At 47.7% G+C, this 12,789-nt stretch overlaps 18 pseudogenes; all 18 read left to right on the top strand.

Moving 5' to 3' along the window:
• The first annotated feature begins 969 nt into the window (after nucleotides 1–969).
• Nucleotides 970–1,088, top strand: LOC143799014 (5S ribosomal RNA; annotated as a pseudogene).
• Nucleotides 1,089–1,909: 821 nt separating this feature from the next.
• Nucleotides 1,910–2,028, top strand: LOC143800717 (5S ribosomal RNA; annotated as a pseudogene).
• A 448-nt stretch (nucleotides 2,029–2,476) lies between these two features.
• LOC143798724 (5S ribosomal RNA) lies at nucleotides 2,477–2,595 on the top strand (annotated as a pseudogene).
• A 443-nt stretch (nucleotides 2,596–3,038) lies between these two features.
• On the top strand, nucleotides 3,039–3,157 carry LOC143800424 (5S ribosomal RNA; annotated as a pseudogene).
• Nucleotides 3,158–4,738: 1,581 nt separating this feature from the next.
• LOC143798791 (5S ribosomal RNA) lies at nucleotides 4,739–4,857 on the top strand (annotated as a pseudogene).
• An 809-nt stretch (nucleotides 4,858–5,666) lies between these two features.
• Nucleotides 5,667–5,785, top strand: LOC143799015 (5S ribosomal RNA; annotated as a pseudogene).
• An 821-nt stretch (nucleotides 5,786–6,606) lies between these two features.
• Nucleotides 6,607–6,725, top strand: LOC143800719 (5S ribosomal RNA; annotated as a pseudogene).
• Nucleotides 6,726–7,174: 449 nt separating this feature from the next.
• LOC143798726 (5S ribosomal RNA) lies at nucleotides 7,175–7,293 on the top strand (annotated as a pseudogene).
• A 443-nt stretch (nucleotides 7,294–7,736) lies between these two features.
• On the top strand, nucleotides 7,737–7,855 carry LOC143800425 (5S ribosomal RNA; annotated as a pseudogene).
• A 1,580-nt stretch (nucleotides 7,856–9,435) lies between these two features.
• Nucleotides 9,436–9,554, top strand: LOC143798792 (5S ribosomal RNA; annotated as a pseudogene).
• Nucleotides 9,555–9,800: 246 nt separating this feature from the next.
• LOC143800602 (5S ribosomal RNA) lies at nucleotides 9,801–9,919 on the top strand (annotated as a pseudogene).
• A 77-nt stretch (nucleotides 9,920–9,996) lies between these two features.
• Nucleotides 9,997–10,115, top strand: LOC143800387 (5S ribosomal RNA; annotated as a pseudogene).
• Nucleotides 10,116–10,367: 252 nt separating this feature from the next.
• Nucleotides 10,368–10,486, top strand: LOC143799016 (5S ribosomal RNA; annotated as a pseudogene).
• Nucleotides 10,487–10,928: 442 nt separating this feature from the next.
• LOC143797974 (5S ribosomal RNA) lies at nucleotides 10,929–11,047 on the top strand (annotated as a pseudogene).
• Nucleotides 11,048–11,124: 77 nt separating this feature from the next.
• Nucleotides 11,125–11,243, top strand: LOC143797543 (5S ribosomal RNA; annotated as a pseudogene).
• A 244-nt stretch (nucleotides 11,244–11,487) lies between these two features.
• LOC143800563 (5S ribosomal RNA) lies at nucleotides 11,488–11,606 on the top strand (annotated as a pseudogene).
• Nucleotides 11,607–11,856: 250 nt separating this feature from the next.
• Nucleotides 11,857–11,975, top strand: LOC143800564 (5S ribosomal RNA; annotated as a pseudogene).
• A 642-nt stretch (nucleotides 11,976–12,617) lies between these two features.
• Nucleotides 12,618–12,736, top strand: LOC143797555 (5S ribosomal RNA; annotated as a pseudogene).
• Nucleotides 12,737–12,789: the final 53 nt, after the last annotated feature.

The raw sequence follows: 12,789 nt of genomic DNA on the forward strand, positions 1-12,789 counted from the left end.
GGGTTTATCAAAGCTTTCCCTTACAATTTTATATCTCTTGAAAAGACCCGCTGTGGTGCCAGTTGTCCGTCGATGGCCACTCTAAGCTGAATGTGCCATCTCTGGTCAGATCGCAAATGCTAAGCAGCTTGAGGCTGGGCAAGTTTCTTTTTTTTTTTTTTGGGGGGGGGGGGTTTATCAAAGCTTTCCCTTACAATTTTATATCTCTTGAAAAGACCCGCTGTGGTGCCAGTTGTCCGTCAATGGCCACTCTAAGCTGAATGTGCCATCTCTGGTCAGATCGCAAATGCTAAGCAGCTTGAGGCTGGGCAAGTTTCTTTTTTTTTTTTTTTTTGGGGGGGGGTTTATCAAAGCTTTCCCTTACAATTTTATATCTCTTGAAAAGACCCGCTGTGGTGCTAGTTGTCAGTCAATGGCCACTCTAAGCTGAATGTGCCTGCCCTCGTCAGATCGCAAACGCAAAGCAGCTTGAGCCTGGGCAAGTACCGGCATGGGAGACTGGCTGGGAATCCCCGGTACCGGTGACTTGCTATTTTGTTTTTCTCAAAGCTTTCCCTTACGATTGTTTTCATCTTGAAAAGACTAGCAGACGCGAAAGCAATCGGTCAATGGCCACACTAAGCTGAATGTGCCTGCCCTCGTCAGATCGCATAATGCTAAACAGCTTGAGGCTAGGCAAGTACCAGCATGGGAGACTGGCTGGGAATCCCTGGTACCGTTGACTTGGTTTTTTCATTTTGATCCAAGCTTTCCCTGATGATCGTATTCCTCTTGAAAAGAGCCGCACTGGTGTGAACAATATGTCATTGGCCACTCTAAGCTGAATGTGCCAGCTCTGGTCAAATCGCAAATGCTAAGCAGCTTGAGGCTGGGCAAGTTTCTTTTTTTTTTTTTGGGGGGGGGGGTTTATCAAAGCTTTCCCTTACAATTTTATATCTCTTGAAAAGACCCACTGTGGAGCTAGTTTCTGTCAATGGCCACTCTAAGCTGAATGTGCCTGCCCTCGTCAGATCGCAAACGCTAAGCAGCTTGAGGCTGGGCAAGTACCGGCATGGGAGACTGGCTGGGAATCCCCGGTACCGTTGACTTGCTATTTTGTTTTTCTCAAAGCTTTCCCTTACGATTGTTTTCATCTTGAAAAGACTAGCAGACGCGAAAGCAATCGGTCATTGGCCACACTAAACTGAATGTGCCTGCCCTCGTCATATCGCAAATGCTTAGCAGCTTGAGGCTAGGCAAGTACCAGCATGGGAGACTGGCTGGGAATCCCTGGTACCGTTGACTTGGTTTTTTCGTTTTGATCCAAGCTTTCTCTGACGATTGTATTCCTCTTGAAAAGAGCCGCACTGGTGTGAACAATCTGTCATTGGCCACTCTAAGCTGAATGTGTCAGATCGCAAATGCTAAGCAGCTTGAGGCTGGGCAAGTTTCTTTTTTTTTTTGGGGGGGGGGTTATCAAAGCTTTCCCTTACAATTTTATATCTCTTGAAAAGACCCGCTGTGGTGCTAGTTGTCCGTCAATGTTCACTCTAAGCTGAATGTGCCTGCCCTCGTCAGATCGCAAACGCTAAGCAGCTTGAGGCTGGGCATGTACCAGCATGGGAGACTGGCTGGGAATCCCCGGTACCGTTGACTTGGTTTTTTCGTTTTGATCCAAGCTTTCCCTGACGATTGTATTCCTCTTGAAAAGAGCCGCACTGGTGTGAACATTCTGTCATTGGCCACTCTAAGCTGAATGTGCCTGCCCTCGTCAGATCGCAAACGCTAAGCAGATTGAGGCTGGGCAAGTACCGGCATGGGAGACTGGCTGGGAATCCCCAGTACCGTTGACTTGCTATTTTGTTTTTCTCAAAGCTTTCCCTTACGATTGTTTTCATCTTGAAAAGACTAGCAGACGCGAAAGCAATCGGTCAATGGCCACACTAAGCTGAATGTGCCTGCCCTCGTCAGATCGCAAATGCTAAGCAGCTTGAGGCTAGGCAAGTACAAGCATGGGAGACTGGCTGGGAATCCCTGGTACCGTTGTCTTGTTTCTTTCGTTTTGATCCAAGCTTTCCCTGACGATTGTATTCCTCTTGAAAAGAGCCGAACTGGTGTGAACAATCTGTCATTGGCCACTCTAAGCTGAATGTGCCAGCTCTGGTCAGATCGCAAATGCTAAGCAGCTTGAGGCTGGGCAAGTTTCTTTTTTTTTTTTTTTTTTTTGGGGGGGGGGTTTATCAAAGCTTTCCCTTACAATTTTATATCTCTTGAAAAGACCCGCTGTGGTGCTAGTTGTCCGTCAATGGCCACTCTAAGCTGAATGTGCCTGCCCTCGTCAGATCGCAAACGCTAAGCAGATTGAGGCTGGGCAAGTACCGGCATGGGAGACTGGCTGGGAATCCCCGGTACCGTTGACTTGCTATTTTGTTTTTCTCAAAGCTTTCCCGTACGATTGTTTTCATCTTGAAAAGACTAGCAGACGCAAAAGCAATCGGTCAATGGCCACACTAAGCTGAATGTGCCTGCACTCGTCAGATCGCAAATGCTAAGCAGCTTGAGTCTAGGCAAGTACCAGCATGGGAGACTGGCTGGGAATCCCTGGTACCGTTGACTTATTTTTTTCGTTTTGATCCAAGCTTTCCCTGACGATTGTATTCCTCTTGAAAAGAGCCGCACTGGTGTGAACAATCTGTCATTGGCCACTCTAAGCTGAATGTGCCAGCTTTGGTCAGATCGCAAATGCTAAGCAGCTTGAGGCTGGGCAAGTTTCTTTTTTTTTTTTTGGGGGGGTGGGGTTTATCAAAGCTTTCCTTTACAATTTTATATCTCTTGAAAAGACCCGCTGTGGTGCTAGTTGTCCGTCAATGGCCACTCTAAGCTGCATGTGCCTGCCCTCGTCAGATCACAAACGCTAAGCAGCTTGAGGCTGGGCAAGTACCGGCATGGGAGACTGGCTGGGAATCTCCGGTACCGTTGACTTGCTATTTTGTTTTTCTCAAAGCTTTCCCTTACGATTGTTTTCATCTTGAAAAGACTAGCAGACGCGAAAGCAATCGGTCAATGGCCACACTAAGCTGAATGTGCCTGCCCTCGTCAGATAGCAAATGCTAAGCAGCTTGAGGCTAGGCAAGTACCAGCATGGGAGACTGGCTGGGAATCCCTGGTACCGTTGACTTGGTTTTTTCATTTTGATCCAAGCTTTCCCTGACGACTGTATTCCTCTTGAAAAGAGCCGCACTGGTGTGAACAATCTGTCATTGGCCACTCTAAGCTGAATGTGCCAGCTCTGGTCAGATCGCAAATGCTAAGCAGCTTGAGGCTGGGCAAGTTTCTTTTTTTTTTTTTTGGGGGGGGGGTTTATCAAAGCTTTCCCTTACAATTCTATATCTCTTGAAAAGACCCGCTGTGGTGCTAGTTGTCCGTCAATGGCCACTCTAAGCTGAATGTGCCTGCCCTCGTCAGATCGCAAACGCTAAGCAGCTTGAGGCTGGGCAAGTACCGGCATGGGAGTCTGGCTGTGAATCCCCGGTACCGTTGACTTGCTATTTTGTTTTTCTCAAAGCTTTCCCTTACGATTGTTTTCATCTTGAAAAGACTAGCAGACGCAAAAGCAATCGGTCAATGGCCACACTAAACTGAATGTGCCTGCCCTCGTCAGATCGCAAATGCTAAACAGCTTGAGGCAAGGCCAGTACCAGCATGGGAGACTGGCTGGGAATCCCTGGTACCGTTGTCTTGTTTCTTTCGTTTTGATCCAAGCTTTCCCTGACGATTGTATTCCTCTTGAAAAGAGCCGAACTGGTGTGAACAATCTGTCATTGGCCACTCTAAGCTGAATGTGCCGGCTCTGGTCAGATCGCAAATGCTAAGCAGCTTGAGGCTGGGCAAGTTTCTTTTTTTTTTTTTTGGGGGGGGGGGTTTATCAAAGCTTTCCCTTACAATTTTATATCTCTTGAAAAGACCCGCTGTGGTGCTAGTTGTCCGTCAATGGCCACTCTAAGCTGAATGTGCCTGCCCTCGTCAGATCGCAAACGCTAAGCAGATTGAGGCTGGGCAAGTACCGGCATGGGAGACTGGCTGTGAATCCCCGGTACCGTTGACTTGCTATTTTGTTTTTCTCAAAGCTTTCCCTTACGATTGTTTTCATCTTGAAAAGACTAGCAGACGCGAAAACAATCGGTCAATGGCCACACTAAGCTGAATGTGCCTGCCTTCGTCAGATCGCAAATGCTAAGCAGCTTGAGGCTAGGCAAGTACCAGCATGGGAGACTGGCTGGGAATCCCTGTTACCGTTGACTTTGTTTTTTCGTTTTGATCCAAGCTTTCCCTGACGATTGTATTCCTCTTGAAAAGAGCCGCACTGGTGTGAACAAACTGTCATTGGCCACTCTAAGCTGAATGTGCCAGCTCTGGTCAGCTTGCAAATGCTAAGCAGCTTGAGGCTGGGCAAGTTTCTTTTTTTTTTTTTTTTTTTTTTTTTTTTGGGGGGGGGGGGTTTATCAAAGCTTTCCCTTACAATTTTATATCTCTTGAAAAGACCCGCTGTGGTGCTAGTTGTCCGTCAATGGCCACTCTAAGCTGAATGTGCCTGCCCTTGTCAGATCGCAAACGCTAAGCAGCTTGAGGCTGGGCAAGTACCGGCATGGGAGACTGGCTGGGAATCCCCGGTACCGTTGACTTGCTATTTTGTTTTTCTCAAAGCTTTCCCTTACGATTGTTTTCATCTTGAAAAGACTAGCAGACGCGAAAGCAATCGGTCAATGGCCACGCTAAGCTGAATGTGCCTGCCCTCGTCAGATCGCAAATGCTAAGCAGCTTGAGGCTAGGCAAGTACCAGCATGGGAGACTGGTTGGGAATCCCTGGTACCGTTGACTTAGTTTTTTCGTTTTGATCCAAGCTTTCCCTGACGATTGTATTCCTCTTGAAAAAAGCCGCACTGGTGTGAACAATCTGTCATTGGCCACTCTAAGCTGAATGTGCCAGCTCTGGTCAGATCGCAAATGCTAAGCAGCTTGAGGCTGGGCAAGTTTCTTTTTTTTTTTTTTTTTGGGGGGGGGTTTATCAAAGCTTTCCCTTACAATTTTATATCTCTTGAAAAGACCCGCTGTGGTGCTAGTTGTCAGTCAATGGCCACTCTAAGCTGAATGTGCCTGCCCTCGTCAGATCGCAAACGCAAAGCAGCTTGAGCCTGGGCAAGTACCGGCATGGGAGACTGGCTGGGAATCCCCGGTACCGGTGACTTGCTATTTTGTTTTTCTCAAAGCTTTCCCTTACGATTGTTTTCATCTTGAAAAGACTAGCAGACGCGAAAGCAATCGGTCAATGGCCACACTAAGCTGAATGTGCCTGCCCTCGTCAGATCGCATAATGCTAAACAGCTTGAGGCTAGGCAAGTACCAGCATGGGAGACTGGCTGGGAATCCCTGGTACCGTTGACTTGGTTTTTTCATTTTGATCCAAGCTTTCCCTGATGATCGTATTCCTCTTGAAAAGAGCCGCACTGGTGTGAACAATATGTCATTGGCCACTCTAAGCTGAATGTGCCAGCTCTGGTCAAATCGCAAATGCTAAGCAGCTTGAGGCTGGGCAAGTTTCTTTTTTTTTTTTTGGGGGGGGGGGTTTATCAAAGCTTTCCCTTACAATTTTATATCTCTTGAAAAGACCCACTGTGGAGCTAGTTTCTGTCAATGGCCACTCTAAGCTGAATGTGCCTGCCCTCGTCAGATCGCAAACGCTAAGCAGCTTGAGGCTGGGCAAGTACCGGCATGGGAGACTGGCTGGGAATCCCCGGTACCGTTGACTTGCTATTTTGTTTTTCTCAAAGCTTTCCCTTACGATTGTTTTCATCTTGAAAAGACTAGCAGACGCGAAAGCAATCGGTCATTGGCCACACTAAACTGAATGTGCCTGCCCTCGTCATATCGCAAATGCTTAGCAGCTTGAGGCTAGGCAAGTACCAGCATGGGAGACTGGCTGGGAATCCCTGGTACCGTTGACTTGGTTTTTTCGTTTTGATCCAAGCTTTCTCTGACGATTGTATTCCTCTTGAAAAGAGCCGCACTGGTGTGAACAATCTGTCATTGGCCACTCTAAGCTGAATGTGTCAGATCGCAAATGCTAAGCAGCTTGAGGCTGGGCAAGTTTCTTTTTTTTTTTGGGGGGGGGGTTATCAAAGCTTTCCCTTACAATTTTATATCTCTTGAAAAGACCCGCTGTGGTGCTAGTTGTCCGTCAATGTTCACTCTAAGCTGAATGTGCCTGCCCTCGTCAGATCGCAAACGCTAAGCAGCTTGAGGCTGGGCATGTACCAGCATGGGAGACTGGCTGGGAATCCCCGGTACCGTTGACTTGGTTTTTTCGTTTTGATCCAAGCTTTCCCTGACGATTGTATTCCTCTTGAAAAGAGCCGCACTGGTGTGAACATTCTGTCATTGGCCACTCTAAGCTGAATGTGCCTGCCCTCGTCAGATCGCAAACGCTAAGCAGATTGAGGCTGGGCAAGTACCGGCATGGGAGACTGGCTGGGAATCCCCAGTACCGTTGACTTGCTATTTTGTTTTTCTCAAAGCTTTCCCTTACGATTGTTTTCATCTTGAAAAGACTAGCAGACGCGAAAGCAATCGGTCAATGGCCACACTAAGCTGAATGTGCCTGCCCTCGTCAGATCGCAAATGCTAAGCAGCTTGAGGCTAGGCAAGTACAAGCATGGGAGACTGGCTGGGAATCCCTGGTACCGTTGTCTTGTTTCTTTCGTTTTGATCCAAGCTTTCCCTGACGATTGTATTCCTCTTGAAAAGAGCCGAACTGGTGTGAACAATCTGTCATTGGCCACTCTAAGCTGAATGTGCCAGCTCTGGTCAGATCGCAAATGCTAAGCAGCTTGAGGCTGGGCAAGTTTCTTTTTTTTTTTTTTTTTTTTTGGGGGGGGGGTTTATCAAAGCTTTCCCTTACAATTTTATATCTCTTGAAAAGACCCGCTGTGGTGCTAGTTGTCCGTCAATGGCCACTCTAAGCTGAATGTGCCTGCCCTCGTCAGATCGCAAACGCTAAGCAGATTGAGGCTGGGCAAGTACCGGCATGGGAGACTGGCTGGGAATCCCCGGTACCGTTGACTTGCTATTTTGTTTTTCTCAAAGCTTTCCCGTACGATTGTTTTCATCTTGAAAAGACTAGCAGACGCAAAAGCAATCGGTCAATGGCCACACTAAGCTGAATGTGCCTGCACTCGTCAGATCGCAAATGCTAAGCAGCTTGAGTCTAGGCAAGTACCAGCATGGGAGACTGGCTGGGAATCCCTGGTACCGTTGACTTATTTTTTTCGTTTTGATCCAAGCTTTCCCTGACGATTGTATTCCTCTTGAAAAGAGCCGCACTGGTGTGAACAATCTGTCATTGGCCACTCTAAGCTGAATGTGCCAGCTTTGGTCAGATCGCAAATGCTAAGCAGCTTGAGGCTGGGCAAGTTTCTTTTTTTTTTTTTGGGGGGGTGGGGTTTATCAAAGCTTTCCTTTACAATTTTATATCTCTTGAAAAGACCCGCTGTGGTGCTAGTTGTCCGTCAATGGCCACTCTAAGCTGCATGTGCCTGCCCTCGTCAGATCACAAACGCTAAGCAGCTTGAGGCTGGGCAAGTACCGGCATGGGAGACTGGCTGGGAATCTCCGGTACCGTTGACTTGCTATTTTGTTTTTCTCAAAGCTTTCCCTTACGATTGTTTTCATCTTGAAAAGACTAGCAGACGCGAAAGCAATCGGTCAATGGCCACACTAAGCTGAATGTGCCTGCCCTCGTCAGATAGCAAATGCTAAGCAGCTTGAGGCTAGGCAAGTACCAGCATGGGAGACTGGCTGGGAATCCCTGGTACCGTTGACTTGGTTTTTTCATTTTGATCCAAGCTTTCCCTGACGACTGTATTCCTCTTGAAAAGAGCCGCACTGGTGTGAACAATCTGTCATTGGCCACTCTAAGCTGAATGTGCCAGCTCTGGTCAGATCGCAAATGCTAAGCAGCTTGAGGCTGGGCAAGTTTCTTTTTTTTTTTTTTGGGGGGGGGGTTTATCAAAGCTTTCCCTTACAATTCTATATCTCTTGAAAAGACCCGCTGTGGTGCTAGTTGTCCGTCAATGGCCACTCTAAGCTGAATGTGCCTGCCCTCGTCAGATCGCAAACGCTAAGCAGCTTGAGGCTGGGCAAGTACCGGCATGGGAGTCTGGCTGTGAATCCCCGGTACCGTTGACTTGCTATTTTGTTTTTCTCAAAGCTTTCCCTTACGATTGTTTTCATCTTGAAAAGACTAGCAGACGCAAAAGCAATCGGTCAATGGCCACACTAAACTGAATGTGCCTGCCCTCGTCAGATCGCAAATGCTAAACAGCTTGAGGCAAGGCCAGTACCAGCATGGGAGACTGGCTGGGAATCCCTGGTACCGTTGTCTTGTTTCTTTCGTTTTGATCCAAGCTTTCCCTGACGATTGTATTCCTCTTGAAAAGAGCCGAACTGGTGTGAACAATCTGTCATTGGCCACTCTAAGCTGAATGTGCCGGCTCTGGTCAGATCGCAAATGCTAAGCAGCTTGAGGCTGGGCAAGTTTCTTTTTTTTTTTTTTGGGGGGGGGGGTTTATCAAAGCTTTCCCTTACAATTTTATATCTCTTGAAAAGACCCGCTGTGGTGCTAGTTGTCCGTCAATGGCCACTCTAAGCTGAATGTGCCTGCCCTCGTCAGATCGCAAACGCTAAGCAGATTGAGGCTGGGCAAGTACCGGCATGGGAGACTGGCTGTGAATCCCCGGTACCGTTGACTTGCTATTTTGTTTTTCTCAAAGCTTTCCCTTACGATTGTTTTCATCTTGAAAAGACTAGCAGACGCGAAAACAATCGGTCAATGGCCACACTAAGCTGAATGTGCCTGCCTTCGTCAGATCGCAAATGCTAAGCAGCTTGAGGCTAGGCAAGTACCAGCATGGGAGACTGGCTGGGAATCCCTGTTACCGTTGACTTTGTTTTTTCGTTTTGATCCAAGCTTTCCCTGACGATTGTATTCCTCTTGAAAAGAGCCGCACTGGTGTGAACAAACTGTCATTGGCCACTCTAAGCTGAATGTGCCAGCTCTGGTCAGCTTGCAAATGCTAAGCAGCTTGAGGCTGGGCAAGTTTCTTTTTTTTTTTTTTTTTTTTTTTTTTTGGGGGGGGGGGGTTTATCAAAGCTTTCCCTTACAATTTTATATCTCTTGAAAAGACCCGCTGTGGTGCTAGTTGTCCGTCAATGGCCACTCTAAGCTGAATGTGCCTGCCCTTGTCAGATCGCAAACGCTAAGCAGCTTGAGGCTGGGCAAGTACCGGCATGGGAGACTGGCTGGGAATCCCCGGTACCGTTGACTTGCTATTTTGTTTTTCTCAAAGCTTTCCCTTACGATTGTTTTCATCTTGAAAAGACTAGCAGACGCGAAAGCAATCGGTCAATGGCCACGCTAAGCTGAATGTGCCTGCCCTCGTCAGATCGCAAATGCTAAGCAGCTTGAGGCTAGGCAAGTACCAGCATGGGAGACTGGTTGGGAATCCCTGGTACCGTTGACTTAGTTTTTTCGTTTTGATCCAAGCTTTCCCTGACGATTGTATTCCTCTTGAAAAAAGCCGCACTGGTGTGAACAATCTGTCATTGGCCACTCTAAGCTGAATGTGCCAGCTCTGGTCAGATCGCAAATGCTAAGCAGCTTGAGGCTGGGCAAGTTTCTTTTTTTTTTTCGGGGGGAGGGGGTTTATCAAAGCTTTCCCTTACAATTTTATATCTCTTGAAAAGACCCACTGTGGTGCTAGTTGTCTGTCAATGGCCACTCTAAGCTGAATGTGCCTGCCCTCGTCAGATCGCAAACGCTAAGCAGCTTGAGGCTGGGCAAGTACCGGCATGGGAGACTGGCCGGGAATCCCCGGTACCGTTGACTTGCTATTTTGTTTTTCTCAAAGCTTTCCCTTACGATTGTTTTCATCTTGAAAAGACTAGCAGACGCGCAAGCATTCGGTGAATGGCCACACTAAGCTGAATGTGCCTGCCCTCGTCAGATCGCAAATGCTAAGCAGCTTGAGGCTAGGCAAGTACCAGCATGGGAGACTGGCTGGGAATCCCTGGTACCGTTGACTTGGTTTTTTCGTTTTGATCCAAGCTTTCCCTGACGATTTTATTCCTCTTGAAAAGAGCCGCACTGGTGTGAACAATCTGTCATTGGCCACTCTAAGCTGAATGTGCCAGCTCTGGTCAGATCGCAAATGCTAAGCAGCTTGAGGCTGGGCAAGTTTCTTTTTTTTTTTTTTTTTTGGGGGGGGGGGGTTTATCAAAGCTTTCCCTTACAATTTTATATCTCTTGAAAAGACCCGCTGTGGTGCTAGTTGTATGTCAATGGCCACTCTAAGCTGAATGTGCCTGCCCTCGTCAGATCGCAAACGCTAAGCAGCTTGAGGCTGGGCAAGTACCGGCATGGGAGACTGGCTGGGAATCCCCGGTACCGTTGACTTGCTATTTTGTTTTTCTCAAAGCTTTCCCTTACGATTGTTTTCATCTTGAAAAGACTAGCAGACGCGTAAGCAATCGGTCAATGGCCACACTAAGCTGAATGTGCCTGCCCTTGTCAGATCGCAAATGCTAAGCAGCTTGAGGATAGGCAAGTACCGGCATGGGAGACTGGCTGGGAATCGCTGGTACCGTTGACTTGGTTTTTTCGTTTTGATCCAAACTTTCCCTGACGATTGTATTCCTCTTGAAAAGAGCAGCACTGGTGTGAACAATCTGTCATTGGCCACTCTAAGCTGAATGTGCCAGCTCTGGTCAGATCGCAAATGCTAAGCAGTTTGAGGCTGGGCAAGTTTCTATTTTTTTTTTTTTGGGGGGGGGTTTATCAATGCTTTCCCTTACAATTTTATATCTCTTGAAAAGACCCGCGGTGGTGCTAGTAGTCTGTCAATGGCCACTCTAAGCTGAATGTGCCTGCCCTCGTCAGATCGCAAAAGCTAAGCAGCTTGAGGCTGGGCAAGTACCGGCATGGGAGACTGGCTGGGAATCCCCGGTACCGTTGACTTGCTATTTTGTTTTTCTCAAAGCTTTCCCTTACGATTGTTTTCATCTTGAAAAGACTAGCAGATGCGAAAGCAATCGGTCAATGGCCACACTAAGCTGAATGTGCCTGCCCTCGTCAGATCGCAAATGCTAAGCAGCTTGAGGCTAGGCAAGTACCAGCATGGGAGACTGGCTGGGAATCCCTGGTACCGTTGACTTGGTTTTTTCGTTTTGATCCAAGCTTTCCCTGACGATTGTATTCCTCTTCAAAAGAGCTGCACTGGTGTGAACAATCTGTCATTGGCCACTCTAAGCTGAATGTGCCAGCTCTGGTCAGATCGCAAATGCTAAGCAGCTTGAGGCTGGGCAAGTTTCTTTTTTTTTTTGGGGGGGGGGGTTTATCATAGCTTTCCCTTACAATTTTATATCTCTTGAAAAGACCCGCTGTGGTGCTAGTTGTCCGTCAATGGCCACTCTAAGCTGAATGTGCCTGCCCTCGTCAGATCGCAAATGCTAAGCAGCTCGAGGCTGGGCAAGTACCGGCATGGGCGACTGGCTGGGAATCCCTGGTACCGTTGACTTGGTTTTTTCGTTTTGATCCAAGCTTTCCCTGACGATTGTATTCCTCTTGAAAAGAGCCGCACTGGTGTGAACAATCTGTCATTGGCCACTCTAAGCTGAATGTGCCAGCTCTGGTCAGATCGCAAATGCTAAGCAGCTTGAGGCTGGGCAAGTTTCTTTTTTTTTTTTTTTGGGGGGGGGGGGGTTTATCAAAGCTTTCACTTACAATTTTATATCTCTTGAAAAGACCCGCTGTGGTGCTAGTTGTATGTCAATGGCCACTCTAAGCTGAATGTGCCTGCCCTCGTCAGATCGCAAACGCTAAGCAGCTTGAGGCTGGGCAAGTACCGACATGGGAGACTGGCTGGGAATCCCCGGTACCGTTGACTTGCTATTTTGTTTTTCTCAAAGCTTTCCCTTACGATTGTTTTCATCTTGAAAAGACTAGCAGACGCGAAAGAAATCGGTCAATGGCCACACTGAGCTGAATGTGCGTGCCCTCGTCAGATCGCAAATGCTAAGCAGCTTGAGGCTAGGCAAGTACCAGCATGGGATACTGGCTGGGAATCCCTGGTCCTGTTGACTTGGTTTTTTCGTTCTGATCCAAGCTTTCCCTGACGATTGTTTTCCTCTTGAAAAGAGCCGCACTGGTGTGAACAATCTGTCATTGGCCACTCTAAGCTGAATGTGCCAGCTCTGGTCAGATAGCAAATGCTAAGCAGCTTGAGGCTGGGCAAGTTTCTTTTTTTTTTTTTTTGGGGGGGTGGGGGTTTATCAAAGCTTTCCTTTACAATTTTATATCTCTTGAAAAGACCCGCTGTGGTGCTAGTTGTCCGTCAATGGCCACTCTAAGCTGTATGTGCCTGCCCTCGTCAGATTGCAAACGTTAAGCAGCTTGAGGCTGGGCAAGTACCGGCATGGGAGACGGGCTGGGAATCCCCGGTACCGTTGACTTGCTGTTTTGTTTTTCTCAAAGCTTTCCCTTACGATTGTTTTCATCTTGAAAAGACTAGCAGACGCGAAAGCAATCGGTCAATGGCCACACTAAGCTGAATGTGCCTGCCCTCGTCAGATCGCAAATGCTAAGCAGCTTGAGGCTAGGCAAGTACCAGCATGGGAGACTGGCTGGGAATCCCTGGTACCGTTGACTTGGTTTTTTCGTTTTGATCCAAGCTTTCCCTGACGATTGTATTCCTCTTAAAA

Source organism: Ranitomeya variabilis, chromosome 1 (assembly GCF_051348905.1).
Source record: "Ranitomeya variabilis isolate aRanVar5 chromosome 1, aRanVar5.hap1, whole genome shotgun sequence".
In the NCBI taxonomy this organism is placed as follows: Eukaryota; Metazoa; Chordata; class Amphibia; order Anura; family Dendrobatidae; genus Ranitomeya; species Ranitomeya variabilis.